This window comes from Bos indicus x Bos taurus, chromosome 16 (assembly GCF_003369695.1).
Source record: "Bos indicus x Bos taurus breed Angus x Brahman F1 hybrid chromosome 16, Bos_hybrid_MaternalHap_v2.0, whole genome shotgun sequence".
Lineage (NCBI taxonomy): Eukaryota > Metazoa > Chordata > Mammalia > Artiodactyla > Bovidae > Bos > Bos indicus x Bos taurus.
The window spans coordinates 51655205-51675768 of NC_040091.1; the positions used below are offsets into that span (position 1 = coordinate 51655205).

The 20564-nt window shown below is 47.4% G+C and overlaps 1 protein-coding gene across 1 annotated transcript in view; it reads right to left on the reverse strand.

The window, feature by feature from the left end:
• TMEM51 (transmembrane protein 51) overlaps positions 1 to 20192 on the reverse strand; it is a 59169-nt gene extending 38977 nt beyond the window's left edge. The window contains exon 1 of the mRNA XM_027565339.1: positions 19981 to 20192. The gene's annotated coding sequence lies outside the window, so the exon portion shown is untranslated. The remainder of the gene's footprint in view (positions 1 to 19980) is intronic.
• Positions 20193 to 20564: the final 372 nt, after the last annotated feature.

A 20564-nucleotide genomic window follows, 5' to 3' on the forward strand; every position in this document is an offset into this window, starting at 1 on the left:
TGCCCGTGGGATTTCCCTGGCAAGAATACTGGATTGAGTTGCCATTTCCTTCTCCAGGGGATCTTCCCCACCCAGGGATCAAACTCACATTTTCTGTATTGGGAAGCGGATTCTTTACCACTGAGCCACCCAGGAAGCCTCCTTTGACTCCTGGTGCTGCTGCTAAATCACTTCAGTCATGTCCGACTCTGTGCGACCCCATAGACGGCAGCCCGCCAGGCTCCCCCGTCCCTGGGATTCTCCAGGCAAGAATGCTGGAGTGGGTTGCCATTTCCTTCTCCAATGCATGAAAATGAAAAGTGAAAGTGAAGTCGCTCAGTTGTGTCCGACCCTCAGTGACCCCATGGACTGAGGAGCCTGGAAGGCTGCAGTCCATGGGATTTTCCGGGCAAGAGTACTGAAGTGGGGTGCCATCGCCTTCTCCGCCTTTGACTCCTAACAGGGTGCAAATCATAAACAAACCTTCTTCCAAATCCAAAATAGAATGATCCCCTTATAGAAGGTCCCAGAGAGACCACTGTCATATCCATCACCAAATAACCACACTCACAGGCCCTCCCTCCAGTCTCTAACCAACAACCTGGGCAATCCAGCTATTTCCACAGAAAAACTCCTTTTGCCAACCTGAGTCCTCCTGTGTCATTTGACGTCCACAGCACTTCACCATCATCTTGAAAACGTTGGCCTCAGACTGGTATTTGAACCCATGTGGCCCGGACTTGAATCCAGCCAAAACCCATGATCTTTCAACTAGGATCACAGACCTGGTTTCAGGATCCAATGAAGCTCAATTCTTGATGTCTCCTTGCAGAAAGTATTCAGTGAGAGACAAAATGATAGGCAAGAAGTGGATTTATTTGGAGAGAAACACACTTCACAGACAAGAGTGTAGGCCGTCCCAGAGAGTGAGTGCAGCCTTGAAATGTGGTGTGGTCAGCTTTTATGTGCTGGGTAATTTCACAGGCTAATGAGTGGAAGGATTATTCCAACTGTTTGGGGGAAGGAGTGAAGATTTCCAGGAATTGGGCCACCACCCACTTTTTGGTCTTTGATGGTCTTAGAACTGTAATGGTGCCTCTGGGTGTGTGATTTAGTTGCTGATGTGTTATTATTGTTGTTCAGTCACTAAGTCGTGTTCCACTCTTGGTGACACCATGACTGTAACATGCTAGGATTCCCGGTCCTTCACCATCTCCTGGAGTTTGCTCAAACTCGTGTCTATTGAGTCTATGATGTCATCCAATCATCTCATCCTCTGTCATTCCCTTCACCTCCTGCCTTCAATCTTTTCCAGCATCAGGGTCTTTTCCAATAAGTTGGTCCTTTGCATGAGATAGCCAAAGTATTGGAGCTTCAGCATCAGTCCTTCCAATGAATATCTAGGGTTGATTTCTTTAGGATTGACCAATTTGATCTCCCTGCAGTACAAAGGACTCTCAAGAGTCTTCTCCAGCAGCACAGTTCCAAAGTATCAATTCTGAGGCACTCAGCCTTCTTTATGGTCCAAATTTCATATCTATACATGACTACTGGAAAAACCATAGCTTTGACTATACGGACCTTTGTAGGCAAAGTGATGTCTCTGCTTTTTAATATGCTGTCTAGATTTATCATAGCTTTTCTTCCAAGGAGCAAATGTCTTCTAATTTCATGGCAGCAGTCACCATCAGCAGTAATTCTGGAGCTCAAGAAAATAAAGTCTGTCATTGTTTCCATTGTTTTCCCATCTATTTGCCATGAAGTGATGGGACCAGATGCCATGATCTTAGCTTTCTGAATGTTGAGTTTTAAACCAGCTTTTTCACTCTCCTCTTTCACCTTCATCAACAGGCTCTTTAGTTCCTCTTCGCTTTCTGCCATTAGAGTGGTATCATCTGCATATATGAGGTGATTGATATTTCTCCTGGCAATCTTGATTCCAGGTTGTGATTCACCCAGCATTTCTTATGATGTACTCTGCATATAAGTTAAATAAGCAGGGTGACAATACATAACCTTGACTTATTCCTTTCTCAATTTTTGAACCAGTCCATTTTTCCATGTCCAGTTCTAACAGTTGCTTCTTGACCTGCATACAATTTCTCAGGAGGCAGGTCAGATGGTCCGGTATTCCCACCTCTTTAAGAATTTTCCACAGTTTGTTGTGACCCGCACAAAGGCTTTAGCGTAGTCAAAGAAGCAGAAGTTTTTTCTGGAATTCTTTTGCTTTTCTTATGATCTAACAGATGTTGGCAGTTTGATCTCTGGTTCTTATGCCTTTTCTAAATCCAGCTTGAACATCTGGAAGTTCTTAATTCACATACTGTTGAAGCCTAGCTTGGAGGATTTTGAGCATTACTTTGCTAGCATGTGAAAAGAGTGCAATTGCACAGTAGTTTGAACATTCTTTGTTTGGGATTGGTATAAGACTGGCCTTTTCCAGTCCTTCAGCAGTGGCTACTGCTGAGTTTTCCAAATTTGCTGGCATGCTAAGTGCAGCACTTTAACAGCACCATCTTTAGGATTTGAAATAGCTCAGCTGAAAATTCCATCACCTCCACCACCTTTGTTCACAGTAATGCGCCCTAAGGCCTACTTGACTTCATACTCCAGAATGTCTTGGTCTAGGTGAGTGACCACAATATCATGGTTATCTGGGTCATGAAGATTTTTTTGTACAGTTCTTCTGTGTATTCTTGCCACGTCTTCTTAATCTCTTCTGCTTCTGTGAGGTTCTTATTGTTTCTGCCCTTTATTGTGCCATCTTTGCATGAAATGTTCCCTCAGTATCTCTAATTTTCTTGAAGAGATGTCTAGTCTTTCCCATTCTGTTGTTTTCCTCTATTTCTCTGCATTGTTCACTTAAGAAGGCTTTCTTATTTCTCCCTGCTATTCTCTGGAACTCCGCATTTGGTTGGGTATAACCTTCCCTTTTTCCTTTGCTTTTCGCTTCTCTTCTTTCTCAGCTATTTGTAAGGCCTCCTCAGACAGCAGTGTTGCCTTTTCGCATTTCTTTTTCTTGGGGATGGTTTCGGTCACCATCTCCTGTGTAATGTTATGAACCTCTCATAGTTCTTCGAGCACTCCATCAGATCTAATCCCTTGAATCTATCTGTTGCTTCCACTGTATAATCTTAAGAGATTTGATTTAGGTCATACCTGAACGGCCAAGTGGTTTTCCCTGGGCTGTGCTTAGTCATTCAGTCGTGTCCGACTCTTTGCGACCCCATGGACTATAGTCTGCCAGGCTCCTCTGACTATGGGGATTCTCTAGGCAAGAATACTGGAGTGGGTTGCCATGCCCCCTTCCAGGGATCTTCCTGACCCAGGAACTGAACTAGGCCTGCACTGCACATGGATTCTTAACCAGCTGAGCTACCAGGGAAGCCCATTTTCTATACTTAAAGTCTGAATTTTGCAATAAGGTTTTCATGATCTGAGCCACAGTCAGCTCCTGGTCTTGCTTTTCCTGACTACATAGTGCTTCTCCATCTTTGGTTGCAGAGAATAGACTCTATCTGATTTTGATATTGACCATCTAGTGATGTCCACATGTAGACTTGTCTCTCATGTTGTTGGAAGAGGGTGTTTGCTATGACCAGTGCATTCTTTGGCTGAACTCTGTTAGCCTTCGCTTTGCTTCATTTTGGTCTCCAAGGTCAAATTTGCCTGTTACTCCAGGTATCTCTTGACTTCCTACTTTTGCATTCTAGTCCCCTGTGATGAAAAGGACATCTTTATTTGGTGTTAGTTCTAGAAGTCTTGTAGGTCTTCATGCTACTGCTAAGTCACTTCAGTCGTGTCCGACTCTGTGCGACCCCATAGATGGCAGTCCACTAGGCTCCTCTGTCCCTGGGATTCTCCAGGCAAGAATACTGGAGTGGGTTGCCATTTCCTTCTCCAGTGCATGAAAGTGAAAAGTGAACGTGAAGTTGCTCAGTCATGTCCAACTCTTAGCGACCCCATGGACTGCAGCCAACCAGACTCCTCCATCCATGGGATTTTCCAGGCAAGAGTACTGGAGTGGGGTGCCATTGCCTTCTCCGTGTAGGTCTTCATAGAACTGTTCAATTTCAGCTTCTTGTGGCACAGACTTGGATTACTATGATGTTGAATGGTTTGCCTTGGAAACAAATTGAGACTGCACCCAAGTATTGCATTTTTTACTCTTTTGTTGACTATGAAGTCTACTCCATTCCTTCTAAGAGATTCTTGCTCACAATAGTAGATATAATGGTTATCTGGATTACATTTGCCCATTCCTGTCCATTTCAGTTCACTGATTCTTAAAACGTCAATGTTCACTTAGCCATCTCCTGTTTGACCACATCCAATTTACCTTGATTCAATTCTTTTTTTTTTTTTGCAACCCCATGGACTGCAGCCTACCAGGCTCTTCCGTCCATGGGATTTTCCAGGCAAGACTACTGGGTGCCATTGCCTTCTCCTTGATTCCACTCTTTACAGCATTGGACTTTACTTTTACCACCAGACACATCCTCAACTGGGCATCGTTTCTGCTTTGGCTCAGCCTCTTCATTCCTTCTGGAATTTCTCAGCTCTTCCCCAGTAGCACATTGGACACCTACCAACCTGGGGGGCTCATCTTCCAGTGTCATATCTTTTCGCCTTTTCATGGAGAGAAACACACTTCACAGACAAGAGTGAGGGCTGTCCCAGAGAGTGAATGCAGCCTCAAAATGTGGTGAAGTTAGCTTCTATGGGTTGGGTAATTTCATAAGCTAATGAACGGGAGGATTATTCCAACTGTTTTGGGGAAGGGGGCAGAGATTTCCAGGAATTGGGCCACTGTTCACTTTTTGGTCTTTGATGGTTGGTCTTAGAACTGTCATGGTGCCTCTGGGTATGTCATTTAGCTTGCTGATGCGTTACGGTGAGTGTATCCTGAGGAGTTGACTTGTCTGCCATCATGGACCCATTCAATTCTAATCAGTTTATGCTGCATCCTCGGCCTATGTCATTCTTTCAAAGGTTGTACCCTGACTGCTTCCCTCCTGTTTCAGTCCTTCCCCACAGACTTCACCTCCAGACTTCCTAATTATAGTGTGAAAGGCCACCATTCTCCCAGTGACTTGGGCTGGAAATTTCAGTGTCCTTGAGCCTTCTCTCCCCTCCTCACCCCATTCCCAACCCACACACATACCCAGGTCTCAAACTGGCTACCTGGGGGGTTGGAGGGGGCTATATCTGCCCCACCGATATGTCTTATTTGGCCCGTGAAGTTTTATTTATTTTATATATTATAGAGTAGCTGTCAATATTGAGAACATGGTGATCTCATAAAACTTGAAAACCTGGCAACCCTGGGCCTGATTTGCACATGTAACAGGCAGCTGGTGCTGAGTTGCAACTGTCTCCTATGCAAGAGGCCTGCCTTGTGCTTTGCCGCAATCCCCACCACTCCCTGCCGCCTTATCTCTGGCCTGACACTCTCAAGGCCCGCTGTTATATCCTTTCAGACAAGTGTATTTGTAGCCGCTGCCCACTTCCACATTCCGTTGGTCCCCAAACTTGTTTCTTTTTTCTTCTCAAAGCCTCTCTTTGCAGTGATTCTTCCTGCCCCACCCACCTCCCCCTCCTATTTCTCAAGGCTGGTTGATTACTAAAACCCTGCTTCTCTAAGGCTTTCTCAGCCTATAAGTGCAGCCACACAGCCCTCCAGCCATTGTGTAGGTCAAAACATCAAAGGAGTCCCTCACAGCCTACAGGACAAAGTCCAAACTCCTGGGAGGGTGTGGACTGCCCCATGCTTTCTCAACCTTACTCCCGGTGTTCCTGAATGAACGAGCCTTGGGTGCAGGGCTCTGTACCAGGCACCAGTGGTACCAGCATGGATTAAAAACCTGCTCTCTAGCAGGAGCAAGATCGGTGCAACGTCAGGGACACATCCAAGGGAGACAGTCCTGATGTCGGCCTTCAGGTCACATGGGTCTGTCTCCCAGCCTCTGCACACTGAGACTCTGGGCCTTGGCTTCCTCCCCTCCCTCCAGCTAACCAGGAAGGCCATGCCTCTTTCCCACATCCAGCTGATTCCCTCCCCTACAGCCAGCAGGAAGCAGCTCTCCTCTGAGCCATTGATGGCAGGCACTGGTCTCAGCCAAATGCAACTGGCCACTCACACATGTCTTGAGGAAGTCATTTTCACCCCTACTTTCTGTCTTTTTTTGTTCAGTTGAGTTCAGTTCAGTCACTCAGTAAAGGGGGAACATGGTGCTTCAGGCAAGGTGATGTAGGAAGATCTCTCAGAAACAGGGACATTTCAGCTGAGACTGTTATGGCGGCAACCCAGCACGATGGGGAGTCCTGGGGAGCCCTGAATGACTTGGTGGATCTTAAGTCGGCCACCCAACACATTAGGTCCTGACCTACTAAGTTTCTTAAGCTGGTGAGATGTGGGGTTGTTTGCACAGTAGCTGGCATACTCCGACCTCAGTTTCCCCATGTTGTAGAACTATTATGAGGATCAAGGAGTTAGGGGTTAGTACATACAAAATGCTTACAAGAGTGTCTGGCGCAATTGCTACAAACATTTAAACTAATATTAGAAATACCTTGTAAGGTCAGACCTTCTGGCCAGTCAGCCTGCCAACCCAAAATGGGGGTGATGTAAAACTTGGTTACCCTCCCTACCATCCTCCACCCCACAACTCCATCAAGGATATTGACCCCATGAAGGATATTTCCCCAAACATTTGGGACTTTCATGACCCGCTGGATATGGCTCTGCCTCCCAGGAATTGTCCTAAACTCATTTTGAATTATTTTTCAGCCTGAAACTCTCTGTTAGGAAGCAAGTTGTCTTGCTCCTGTCCGTGAGAATTTCCCAGTGGACAACTTTATTCCAGTTCTGAGTAACTGGGCAAGAGCATACAAGTGTTCTAAAGCCTCAGACATTAACTTCCCCACATGCGATGAGTTAGCAGTAACACCCAGGGCTGAAGAACTCCACTAATTTCATCCCTGGTGGCTCAGCCAGGCACACTTCCCTGTTCAACCTATGGCTCCATCAGCTTCCAATCACAAAGTTAATCATCAATGATCCATAAATTCAGAACTTGTATCCCCCATTATTTTCTGTTTATCTGTAAAAGGTTGTTTCTCTTATACCACTGGCCATGCTTCTCCCCACTCCCCTATTTTGGTACACAGACCCCTTTAAAAAATCTTATGGAAGCTACTGACCTTCCACAAAAAATGCAGAGATGGAAGATCTGACAGGAAATCTCAGGTGGTTAGTGGGTCCTTAACCCTCTTCTGAGGATCATGATATGAGTTATTAGAAGTCTAACATTATCCAACAATTTCAAAATGATCCAGACAACTATAATGTTTTATTGTTTGATTTCCAGGAGAATATCCAAAAACTGCCTTTATAAGCATCATTATATGCATAGAAAATTTCTGGAACCATATATAAGAAATTATGAACCATGGTTTTTTTTGGGAAAAGGGATCAGGGGTCTGGGATGAGAGGGAGATTTACATTTTTTCATTGGCTATGGTTCTATACTGTTCAATTTTTTTTATCATGTATAAAAGTATTTTCTAATTAATTGCTAATTAAAAAGTTAGTAAAAAGTTATTTAAGTTAGGAACTATATACATAAGCCATCGTTACTTCCTCTTTTGTGACACAGGGAAGGGGGAAGTGGTCAGCAGGGAAAAGTCAACTTACTTCCTGGCAGAGTTGAATCCATATCAGTTGGGGGAAAATGCAAAATATCGGTCAAGGAGAAATGGCAAATTGTTTCTACTGGGTATTCAACCAGGTCATTGATGTTCCACGTTGCAGAGGAGGGTGCTATTAATATTTCATTAGGTGTCAGCAGATTTGATGTCTGCTGAGGCCCCACTTCCTGGCTTGTGGATGGCAGCCTTCTCACTGTGTCCTCATATGGCCTTTCCAGGAGATCTCTCTCTTTCTCTTCATGTAAGGGCACTAATCCCAGGAAGACAGTCTCACTCATGGCCTAATCAAAACCTAATCATCTCCCATAAGCCCTGTTTTCTAATACCATCACATTGGGGGTTAAGGCTTCAACATGTGAATTTTGGGGGAACACAGACATTCAGCCTCGAATAGACAGCCTTCATACTGACAGATGAGTGAGCTGCTGTGGTTCCCGCCTAACTCCTATCTCAGCTTCCTAAGCCTCCCGCACAATTGCACTCATCTCGCACACTAGCAAAGTAATGCTCAAAATTCTCCAACCCAGGCCTCAACAGTATGTGAACCATGAACTTCCAGATGTTCAAGCTGGTTTTAGAAAAGGCAGAGGAACCAGAGATCAAATTGCCAACATCTGCTGGATCATCGAAAAAGCGAGAGAGTTCCAGAAAAACATCTATTTCTGCTTTATTGACTACACCAAAGCCTTTGACTGTGTGGATCACAACAAACCGTGGAAAATTCTGAAAGAGATGGGAATACCACACCACCTTACCTGCCTCTTGAGAAATCTGTATGCAGGTCAAGAAGCAACAAGTAGAACTGGACATGGAACAACAGACTGGTTCCAAATTGGGAAAGGAGTACGTTAAGGCTGTATATTGTCACCCTGCTTATTTAACTTATATGCAGAATACATCATGCAAAATGCCAGGCTGGATGAAGCACAAGCTGGAATCAAGATTCCGGGAGAAATATTAATAACCTCAGATATGCAGATGATACCACACTTATGGCAGAAAGCGAAGAAGAACTAAAGAGGTTATTGATGAAAGTGAAAGAGGAGAGTGAAAAAGCTGGCTTAAAACTCAACATTAAAAAAACTAAGATCATGGCATCTGGTCCTATCACTTCATGGCAAGTAGATGGGGAAAGAATGGAAACAGTGAGAGACTTCAGTCATGTATGGATGTGAGAATTGGATTATAAAGAAAGCTGAGTGCCAAAGAATTGATGCTTTGAACTGTGGTGTTGGAGAAGACTCTTGAGAGTCCCTTGGATTGCAAGGAAATCAAACCAGTAAATCCTAAAGGAAATCAGTCCTGAATATTCACTGGAAGGATTAATGCTGAAGCTGAAACTTCAATACTTTGGCCACCTGATGTGGAGAACTGACTCATTGAAAAAGACCCTGATGCTGGGAAAGATTGAAGGCAGGAGGAGATGGTTGGATGGCATTACCAACTTGATGGACATGAGTTTGAGCAAGCTCTGGGAGTTAGTGATGGACAAGGAAGGCTGGCATGCTTCAGTCCATGGGGTCACAAAGAGTTGGACACAACTGAGTGGCTGAACCGAACTAAACTGAAGCCTAGGAAAGGAGACCCAGACGTTCAAAGTTAAAAACAGGAAAAGAATCACCTGGAATAATGGCTAATATTTGCAAATCCTCCTTGTGGCTCAGCTGGTAAAGAACCTGCCTACAATGTGGGAGACCTAGGTTGGATCCCTGGGTTGGGAAGATCCCCTGGAGAAGGGAAAGGCTACCCACTCCAGTATTCTGGCCTGGAGAATCCCACGGACTGTATAGTCCATTGGGTCACAAAGAGTCAGATATGACTGAGCGACTTTCACTTTCACTTTCTATGGCTCACAAAGTACTTTACCTAGGAGTGACCTTCAGGGGATCTGCAAAAACCCTATAAGACCTGTAAAAGTAAAATATTTTCTCTTGTCATAAAACACTGCTTGTTTATTAAACAAAAATGAATAAATCTAGATTAGCACAAAGAAAATTAAAATCATCCATTGAGTAATGGATGTTATTCTGTTAATTACTGATACTATCTATGATGGTGCTGGACTTTGAGTTATTTGCAAATAGACTTATTTCTTTTACAAAAATGAGATCTTAATGCAATATGCTTTTGTGACCTTGAAAATTTTTTTGATATATAATGAACAATTTTTGCACATCTTCAGTATTCATCTAAACTGTAATTTTTTGTGGCTGAGGACTATTCCAGGACATGGCAGACCCCTAATTTATTTAACCAATTCTCTACTGCCAGACATACAGTTGGTTTCTAATTTTATTGTTATTATTAAAAAAAAAATAACTGTTGAAACTAACTTCTTATACAATCATGTTTCCTCTAGATAAATTCCTGGTATTGAAACTGCTATGTATCTTCAAGCTTTGATATGTGTTTTCAGAATGTCCTCCAATTTATATTCCCTCATCAGCTCCTGAAAGCACCGCCTCCCCATATTAGCATTCCCTTTTTAGTTTAAAATTTTTTAATTTTAAAAACATGTAAAAATTTCACATGTGAAAGATGGCATTGTGTTAGTTAGCAATTTTCTTTCTTTTTCAAAAAAAATTTTGGCTGTGCTGGGTTTTCGCTGCAGTGAGTGGGCGTCTCTAGTTGTGGCGCACAGGCTTAGTTGCCCTGTGGCATATGAGATTTTAGTTCCCCAACCAGGGATGGAACCTGCATACCCTGTATTGGAAGGTAGATTCTTAATCACTGGGCCACCAGGGAAGTCCCAGCCTTTTCTTAATATGATGAGGTTGAATGTGTTTTTTTCTTTTTCCTCCTATGTGCTTATGGGCAATGGCAATTCTTCTTTATTCCATTTCTTGACTAGGGCATTTAGCCTTTCCTTATGTTGGATGTGCTCAGCCACTCAGTCGTGTCCAACTCTTTGAGGCCTATTGGCTGGTGGCCCATCAGGCTCCTATGTCCATGGAATTTTCCAGGCAAGACTACTAGAGTGGGTTGCCATTTGCTACTCCTGGGGATCTTTCTGACCCAGGGATCGAACCTGCATCTCCTGCATTTCAGGTGGATGCTTTATCACTGAGCCACCGGGGAAGCCCTGAGTCTCTTCTTTCTGAGTAGAAAAGATCCTGTCTGTGTCCAGAAAACAGCCTCTTGTCTGGTTGTGTTGCAAATATTGCTGTAGTTTAATATTTACTGTATCAAAGTTTTTTAATTTTAGGAGCCAAATCTATCAATCACTTTCTAGAATTCCTTTTATAATTTGAACTTTCACTACAATGCTTTAAAAGCCTTTTCCTAAAAGGGGCCTGAGTAACTTTATAGTGGAGAAATCTTGTATGCATCACTTTGACCAAATGATCATGGTTAACATTTCCCAGAAGTCATGCTGATACCATGGAAATCCTGACATGATGTCATGAGAACACTTCACCTCTGCAGGAATCTTTCTGCAAACCTCAAACCCCAGTCTAATCACAAAAAAATATCAGACAAATCCAAAGTGAGAGACATCCTACAAAGCACTGATCAGCACTCCTCAAAGCTTTTAAGGTCATGAAATTTAAGGAAAGACTGAGAAATGGTCACAGATCAGTACAGATGAAGGGGATGTGAGAACTGAGTACAAGGTGGTATCATGGATAAGATCCCGATGCAGAAATATGACAGTGGGGACACTGGTGAGATCCAAATAAAGTCTGTCATTTAGTCAGTAGCAACGTGAATTTCTTAGTCTTGAAATGTGCACTTGGGTTATGTACAATGCCCCCCACCTGCTAGATTTTCTTTTAGCTTTGACTGGGACAGAGAGCAGTCCAGGCAAAAAAGCCACCGAAGTCTGGGCTATGGGCGGCTGTGGAGGAGGAAAGTGAGTTAGGCAGTGGTTCCTGGTTCCTTCTGACCAAAGCACTGGGGCTGTGGAGTCTTCAGAGCTTGGACAGTGAAGGGGCCTAGCCCAGACTTGATCTTGCAGACAGTAAAGTGAAAGTGAAAGTGTTAGTCGCTCAGTCTCTTCTCACTCTCCAAGACCCTATGGACAGTAGCCCACCAGGCTCCTCTGTCCATGGGATTCTTCAGGCAAAAATACTGGAGTGGGTAACCATTTCCTCCTCCAGAGGATTTTCCCAACCCAGGGATCGAAACCAGGTCTCCTGCATTGCAGATGGATTCTTTACCATCTGAGCCAACAGGGAAGACCAGACAGTAGCAAAGTGGCAAAGATTTTAGTTCCCTGCCTGGTGTGATTATTGGTTTATTTCATTTGTCTGTTTCCTAACTTACTGACCCCTCTCCCCTACCCCCCCAATAAAGTGTAAGCTCCAGGAGAGCAGGGAGTGAGTCTCACTTATGGAACACTTCACCCCAAAACCCTGAACACGTGGCTGGTAGAGAAAACTCAGTGAATACTGGTTGAATGAAAGAAATCAAGTAAATGGTTTTCCCCACCCCTCCCCATTCACTAGATGTGAATTTAGTGCCAGCCCATGTGAATTATGCCATAACTGTTTTATGCCACGAGCCTTTGCACAGGCTGTGCCTCCACCAGGCACAGTCACTGACCTTCTGTTCCCCCTCTAGGCTTCGGCTTAGACTTGGTCTTTTCTGAAAATCGTTCCTTGACTCTCCCAGTGGGTTAAACTACCTCCTTTAAGCTCTTGGGTTTCCTCGTCACTGGATAGCTGTATTGTCATGGTGACTCCTGGAAGACTGGCCTACCTATGGGGGCAGAGCTGGCCTCTTTGGTTTTCCACCAGCTCTGTGATCAAGACACAGCACTCAGTTCAGTTCAGTTCAGTCGCTCAGTCGTGTCCGACTTTTTTCGACCCCATGGACTGCAGCACGCCAGGCCTCCCTGTCCATCACCAACTCCTGGAATTTACTCAAACTCACGTCCATTGAGTTGATGATGCCATCCAACCATCTCATCCTCTGTCGTCTCCTTCTCCTCCCACTTTTAACCTTTCCCTGCATCAGGGTCTTTTCAAATGAGTCAGTTCTTCACGTCAGGTAGCCAAAGTATTGGGGTTTCAGTTTCAGCATCAGTCCTTCCAATGAATATTCAGGACTGATTTCCTGTCGGATGGACTGGTTGGATCTCCTTGCAGTCCCAGGCACTCTCAAGAGTCTTCTCCAACACCACAGGTCTAAAGCATCAATTCTTCAGTGCTCAGGCTTTCTTTATAGTCCAACTCTCACATCCATACATGACTACTGGAAAAACCATAGCTTTGAGAAGACACAGTACTAACAGTACATTTATTTACATGACAGGCTGTGGCAGCCAAAGACAACTTCCTCCCCACCCTCCACAGTATAATTTGCATCTGTCAGTGTTTGAAAACAATCACCCAAGGACAACTCCCACACATATCTCTACCCAGCACACTGCAGCTAATGAAGCTGAATATTTGGAGTTGAGGTGTGTTTTGTTTTTTTATCATATTCCCCCCATTCCCAAGTTTCAAGAAACCATGCCCACACCCTAACCAACACAAGCCCGGCTGTGCGGGGGGAAAACGTGGACCAAGAGTAAGGTAAGTAAACTCTGTCTCTTCCAGACCAGCTGTGAAAAAGAAAAAGTGGCAAAGACACAAAATCCACCAAGCATTAGAGCCACGTGGTTCTAGGTCTTGAATAGAAGAAAGAGTAGAACCTTCTGGAGACATCCAGAACAATACATCACATAAGTTGTTTAGTTGCTAAGTTGTATCCTCTTTTGTGACCCCATGGACAATAGCCCACCAGGTACCTCTGTTCATGGGATTTCCCAGGCAAGAATACTGGAGTGGGGTAATGGTGAACTCCTCCAAAAGGACTTATGCCAGCATGCCATGCCTCCCAGGACTGCCACAGTCAGTGTCCCTGACCCCAGGGCACCCCATGACCACCCCTGTTGACCCACGCCTTTAAAAAGAATCTGCTGCTAAGTCGCTTCAGTCGTGTCCGACTCTGTGCGACCCCATAGACGGCAGCCCACCAGGCTCCCCCATCCCTGGGATTCTCTAGGCAAGAACACTGGAGTGGGTTGCCATTTCCTTCTCCAATGCATGAAAGTGAAAAGTGAAAGTGAAGTCGCTCAGTCGTGTCGGACTCTGTGCGACCCCATGGACTGCAGCCTACCAGGCTCCTCCATCCATGCGACTTTCCAGGCAAGAGTACTGGAGTGGGGTGCCAAAGGACCTCACTCACTCAGTGAATTCTCATCCTGGTTCTGCCAAGATTTGCTGGGTGACCTTGGGCCCACTGCCTATAGGATGTTCCCATTAGGGAAGCTCTGGGGACATCAAAAAAAGAAATGCCAAAAGGCTTAATGAATCCTTGTTGTTTAGTCACTAAGTTGTGTCTGACTCTGCAATCCCACAGACTGCAGCACGCCAAGCTTCCCTGTCTTCACTATCTCCCAGAGGTTACCCAAATTCATGTCTGGTAATGCTATCTAACCAACCCTGTGATGTGTTTTAAATGCTGGCATTGAACAGGTGCCTGTTTTGTGCACTGTGACAATTTAAGCTAGACCGTTGGCCTGACAGTTACAGGCTTTATGATAAACATGAGTTCCTAGTGAACATACCAGTGTGGCTCAGAGGAGACTCAGGCTGCAGGGCCAACCTGTGTCTTCAGCCAGGAGCTCTGACTTCACTGACTTTCGCACCTCATCTGGAGACCCTTGTCAAGTGAGCCTGAGAGCCCACCTGCCCCGCAAAGGCCACTCTGTTTTCTGGCCTCAGTTTCTTCTTCTAAGAATCGAGGCAGCTTGAACAGCAGCAATTTTCTTTATTTAAAGTTGCAGAATCTCTTTAAAGAGATTTTTGCACCGTGACATCTGGAATATTTGTAAGCACGGTTTCTTTCCAGCTGGCCCTCCATAAACCCCTGAGTTGCTTCTGGGACCCGTCTAAGGAATCCCAAGTTTTCCAGGATCACAGAATAAAAACTGGTGAGCCAGAGCAGTGCTGCCCAAGGCTCTTACCCCGCTGCCTAGCTGCCTACGAATAACTGAGATGAAAGTTTCACTGAAGAATACTTCTCAGGGCAGGAGATGCATTGCTTACTAGTTTACTTTCTTCTATTTCACTTCAAAAGAGACAGTGGAAAACCGTTTCACTGATTTTCAAACCCACGGATAAGTCGCTGCCCATAGTCTTTAAGCATAGCCTAAGGAACTTCTGAGATAGTATTGATGATCTCCAGTATTGAGGTCCAGAGAAGGCGATGGCACCCCACTCCAGTACTCTTGCCTGGAAAATCCCATGGACGGAGGAGCCTGATGGGCTACAGTCCATGGGGTGGCGAAGAGTCGGACATGACTGGGCGACTTCACTTTCACTTTTCACTTTCATGCATTGGAGAAGGAAATGGCAACCCACTCCAGTGTTCTTGCCTGGAGAATCCCAGGGACGGGGGAGCCTGGTGGGCTGCCGTCTATGGGGTCGCACAGAGTCGGACACGACTGAAGCGACTTAGCAGCAGCAGTATTGAGATCACTTCTAGTATTGGCATTAGTAAAGCTCTTAGACTTCCCTGGTGGCTAAGTGGTAAAGTGTCAGTGCAGGAGATGTGGGTTCGATCCCTGGATTGGTAAAATTCTGAGGAGTAGGAAATGGCAACCCATTCCAGTATTCTTGCCTGGAAAATTCCATGAACAGAGGACCTTGGTGGGCTACAGTCTGTGGGGTCACAAAGAATCAGATATGACTGAACAACTGAGCATGTACGCAGGCGCAGTAAAGCTGTACTCCTATTAGAGGATGAGAGATGCCAGGAAATCCTGTCCGCAGGGTGGAGTGCCAGACCTTATCACCTGAGTTGGTGGTAACGCATTTTCTGCACATCTTTGCCACTGAAATACCTACTCTCCAAGACGCAGGGCCTGGAGACAAGCAAACCAAATACTGACTTTTCTAGGGACCCGCACTTGCCACCCTGGTGCCTAGTCCTGGGAAAATCTGGGGAAGGGGTGATGACAACAGGGTGGGAGCTAGGTTGAAACCAACACAGCAAAGGATTGGAAGAAACAAAGCTCTCTCCCTCCCTCCTATAATCTGTGGATCACATCCACCCTACTCCACCCTGATAACTGATGTCCTCCATTTTTAAGAGGCTTGCTGACAATCAATGTTTGCTTTAGATCTGGTAAACATGACCCTTTCCCCAACACCCACGGTGATGCAGAGAAATGGCCCCTGGAAGTCCTACAGTGGTGAGTAATTTGCATGGGGTTACAAAATTTGGGCTCAGTGGTAAAGAATGTGCCTGCAATGCAGGCAATGCAGGAGACATGGGTTCGATCCCTGGGTTGGGAAGATCCCCTAGAGGAAGGCATAGCAACCTACTCCGGTATTCTTGCCTAGAGAATCCCATGGACAGAAGACTCTGGCAGGCTACAGTCCTTAGTGTAGCAAAGAGTTGGCCACAACTCAGCAACTGAGCATGCATGTGTGCATAGGATTCAGGGTACTGGAGTGTTCTGTCAGAGCCAACTCAAAATTCTGGCCTCCTAAGTACCTTCCAGCCATCAGATAGTAGGACCACATGAGACTGGCAGGTTAGAACCAGTGTGAAAAAGTTGTCACAAGGAAAGTACACATTAGAATTATGAGTTGAAAAACTAGAGTATGAAATAGCAGAGCAAGCAAGCTAAAAAAAAGTCTGAATAAGACACCACGGTATGGACAGTGGGTGTCAGCACCTCGTGATATATTCCTTCCAAGTTTTCTACAATAAGCATGTACTTCCTTTGTAATCTGGGGGCAAAAATAACTTTAAGAGCCTGTCTCTCCAGGGGCACATGATAAAGTATGGTTCAGGGAGCAGCAAGTTTAATCACTAGCTTAGTCCCTGGTGTGAATGTCAGTTTGAAGAGATAGGTCCTGAAAATGTCAAGATACATGTATTCCTTGTTTTGGGGGGGCCTTAGCATTTACTCCTTCTGGACACGTGACTGTGGTCTCCCCCTAAATTCCTGGCAGTGTGGAATATACAGAGAGAGGGGTTCTTGGAGGGGGTGTGTGCTCTGATTTCTTTTTTTTTCCTTCAAGAACCATCCTTAAAATCATTCAAGACAAAATCAGGAAACTTGAGTTCTTGCCCTAGCTCTGATCTCAGGCCTGTCTCTTCCTTTCCTTGGGCCTCAATTTCCCCATTTGTAAGTTCCCTTTTGGCTCTAATATTCTAAGAGCTAAAGGAAGCAGCACTCAGATTTAAGGGTTGCTAAGCCTGATGAATCTAGGGCAAGAGAGAATAAGGGAACTTTCGGCTGCTCAGCCTGAGTAAACAACTGACACAGGGCTTGGGGCCGAGAGGAGGGAGGAGTTGAGAATCAGCCCAAGGCTCTCAGCAAACCCCCCACCCCCAGAGCATGGCCTCTGGTCAGTGTCTTAGGGCTGTCTCCAAAGGGTAGGGCAGTCTGGCCTGGAGCAGGCAAAGCCAAACAAGTGACCCGTTTATTTGTGGAGCCGGAGCTCCCAGCAAGGGCGGCCGGCGCACCAAAGGCTCAATCCAGAAGGGAGGAAAAAGCATCGCAAGGCTAAACAGGGCCACCTGTCCAAACTGGGGAGGAGCGAGACAGATGTTGAGACATCCTCCTCCCTGGACTAACCCAGGGCCTGGAACAAGCCTTTGACCTGACTGTGGCCAATCTCCTGGGTGACAGGTTCCACTGCTGACTCCCTGTGTGCCCTTGGGTGAGTTCCTTCCCCTCTCCTCAAATGAGAGGACACACCCAGGTCCTCCTGTGGCGGGTGAAAGACCGTGCATGGTCCACTTCCGAGTAAAGGAGACTTAGTATCAGAAGAAGGATACTCTTATAGCTGTCAACTAGAAAAATAACTCTAAGATTCAGAGCAGACAACAAAAGTGAAAGCAAAAGCCAGCGGCCAGAAGCGGACCCTTCACCTCGTCCCCAGTCAGAAGGCATCTGAAGTTCCGGAACTTCCCCAGCACTTAGGGAGAAGTCTTCTCAGTGCCTCAAATGAAAAGCCCAGAGTCAAAGGTCCTGGAGCTCCAATCTTCTCCAGCCCCAGGGCTCGGAGGGCTTTACTACCAGCCCCACAGAAGGAGGGAAGAACGTTTACCAGAACCATGACTCAGGAGTCCCCCAAAGGGGCAGGCTGTCCAGTGTAAATGCCAACAGCAGATGGCCTGCTGGCTCGGCTTTCAGCATTGCCATTCCTTGCACAGACACAGAAACTCCTGGGCCCCATGACTTCTAGAGATGGAGAGCTGGAAAGCCACAACTGGACCAGCCTGGACCCTGCCAAGATCCCACCACCTCACTCTGGCAGGAGACAGGCTGGTAGTCTGAGCTTCACCCTACATCCACAAATCTCACCCTTGAGCGTGATCACATGTTAAGAGCACATGTTAATCTCTGCCTCCTGTATGGGGCTCCAGGTCATTCCCTCTGCCCCCCACCAACCTGCAGGCCAGCCTCCTTCCTCTCTCCTATCAACCTTCTCCAAACTCCCACCTAACTCCTACGCAACTAGGTTTATCTTCCGAACGCATCAACAGGACCGAATCGCTCTTCTGCTTAAAGAACTTGAACGGAATTTGCATCTTTCTTTGTCTTTCTTGTCCAGTGATGTATGCTGAGTACCCAGGACACTGCTTGGCACACACAGGCATGCAGTCGACATCTGTGGTTCCAAGATGTCTACTGAATAAAGTCCCACCTGTGATGACCTGGCCCTGCCTCTCCAGTCCAGTTCATCCCAGATCCTCCACTCCCTTTGCTTCCCCCCATCTTCCCATAAACCTGCCATGACCTGAGCACCTCCTAGTATATCCCGTGCACCTTCATACCTTCATGCCTTTGCTGGTGCTGTTCCATCTGCCCAGACACCCTTCCTATCCCGTCCCTCCAGGAGACTCCACTTCACTATTTAATATCCCAACATTCTTTTCTTAGCAGCATCTCCTGGCATGCCTCGCCACAGTACTTGCCATGTGCTAGGCATGAATGTCCCACACCCTAGGTTTTCATTCCCATTATACAGGTAAAGAAACTGAGGCTCACAGAGGCTGTGACAGCCCACTGTGGGTCACACAGCCAGGAAATGGTGGGGTCTGACTATATTGCCACCTCTTTAATGCACTTGCCATTTACTATTCACTAGACTGGGAGCTCTCTGAGGCCCCTTGGCCTTGTACCCTCGGGACAGGCCTGGGCCTTTGTCATGCTCAAGAGGCCCTAACCATTGAAACACTCAGTTCAGGACACCTAAGGAACAGATCACAGTCAGCCCCCTCCCCTTCTTCTGTCTTCCGTGTTTTCTCCCGGTCTGGGCGGTACTTCTGGCAAGTTGGGAAGAGACACATTTGGAGGGAAAGGGGCTCCCTGCCAACTGCATTTGGCCCCATCGATCTAGGTCAAGATCCCCGTGTGACGTCTGCAAAGTGCGAAGGCCTTTCACAGTCCCAGAGCCGACTAGGAAAGCCATTCTCAAGTGATCCCTTCAAAACGAAAGCCAGAAGCCAGCAATCTCAGACGCCAATCCCTCTCCTGCGGCCCAACAGGCTGGCTCCGATCCCGCCCACCGCGCTCTGGCCACGCCTCGGGTCCGCGCTTCTGGACCACCGGCAAAGACAGGAGGGACCCGACCCGGGACCACACAGGCTTCTCTGGGCGCAGCACAGGTGCCCGGGGCCTCTACCCACCTGGAAAGTCCCGGGCGGGACCGGGGAAACCGCAGGGACGTGCAGGTTTCCTGCACCCTCGTCCTTCGGCTAGGAAAGCTTTCTATATGAAAGTGACTATCCTTGTTAATCAGACCCGGCGTTCGGGTCTTCATTTGTAGATGAAGAAACCTGGTTACACCTACTCTGCTCACACCCCATTCGTCACCCTTTGCCTCTAGTACCTAAAACACACACTCACGAACCTAAATCCTTTAAAAGTCTCCATTTCCAAAAAGGATTAAGGGATGGGGGAAAGGGCCTCGTTCGGGCAGCGCCAGAGTAGTTTCCTGGGACCTAGTGAGAAGTTCCGCCCTAAGAACCGGGGGAAGATGCCTCTTTGGCTACGGGTTCGGAACTGACAGGCGGATGGCACCTGTCCCCCCCACCCCCAACAGGGAGCCCGGAGGCCGGCTCTCTCCTCTCAGCCGAAGCCAGCTGGCCCCAGCGCGATGCTCGGGAGCTGGGTGTTCCAGAGAATGAGAGTACGGAGTTCCTCTGCCGCAGACCCTGGGCAGGAAGCTCTAAGACGATCCTACAGACAGACCCGGACAGCCGTCGACTGCCTCCGGGGCCCCGTGGGGAACAGTCCCTCCGCCGGGCGCGGCGGGGCGGAAGGCGCAGACTCACCGGGGCGGCGGCGGTTCCAGCTTGGTCTCCGTCGGGCGGCCGGGGGCTGGGGGCTCCAGGACCCCGGCCCCCTCCCCTAGGCTGCCTCCTTAGGGTGCCGCGATCCCGGGGCTGGGGGATCAGGGGAGGCTCGGTCGAAGGAGCACGGTGGCGGAGAGCGAGCCGCCAGCTCGGACTGGGATGGGGACGCAGGAAGCGCGGCCCCTTGAGCGCCGGCGTGCGGGAGGGAGGGACCGAGAGAGGCGGAGGGCGGTGCCCGCCCCGAGTGGCCTCCGGCCCCGGGAGGCCCCGCCCACCAGTCGACCTTCCCCCTCGGCCCTCGGGGCCACCTGGAGCCCCAGGGCACCGAGCCCCAGCTGCGAAGAGAAGACACCCACTCCCCGGAACTGCTGGCGGAGTGCGGGCCGGGGGCGTTGGATCGCAAGAAGTTGGCTAACCCGGGATGGGGGGGAGAGAGCAGCCTGCCCCTGCCCCCCGGGGCAGCTTTCGGGTGGCGCCGGGTGGGAAGGGCGTGTTGGCCGGGAGTCCGGGTTTTAAGTGTTAAGGAGACCAGAGAGTCCCTACCAGACCCAGTGAGAGTGCAG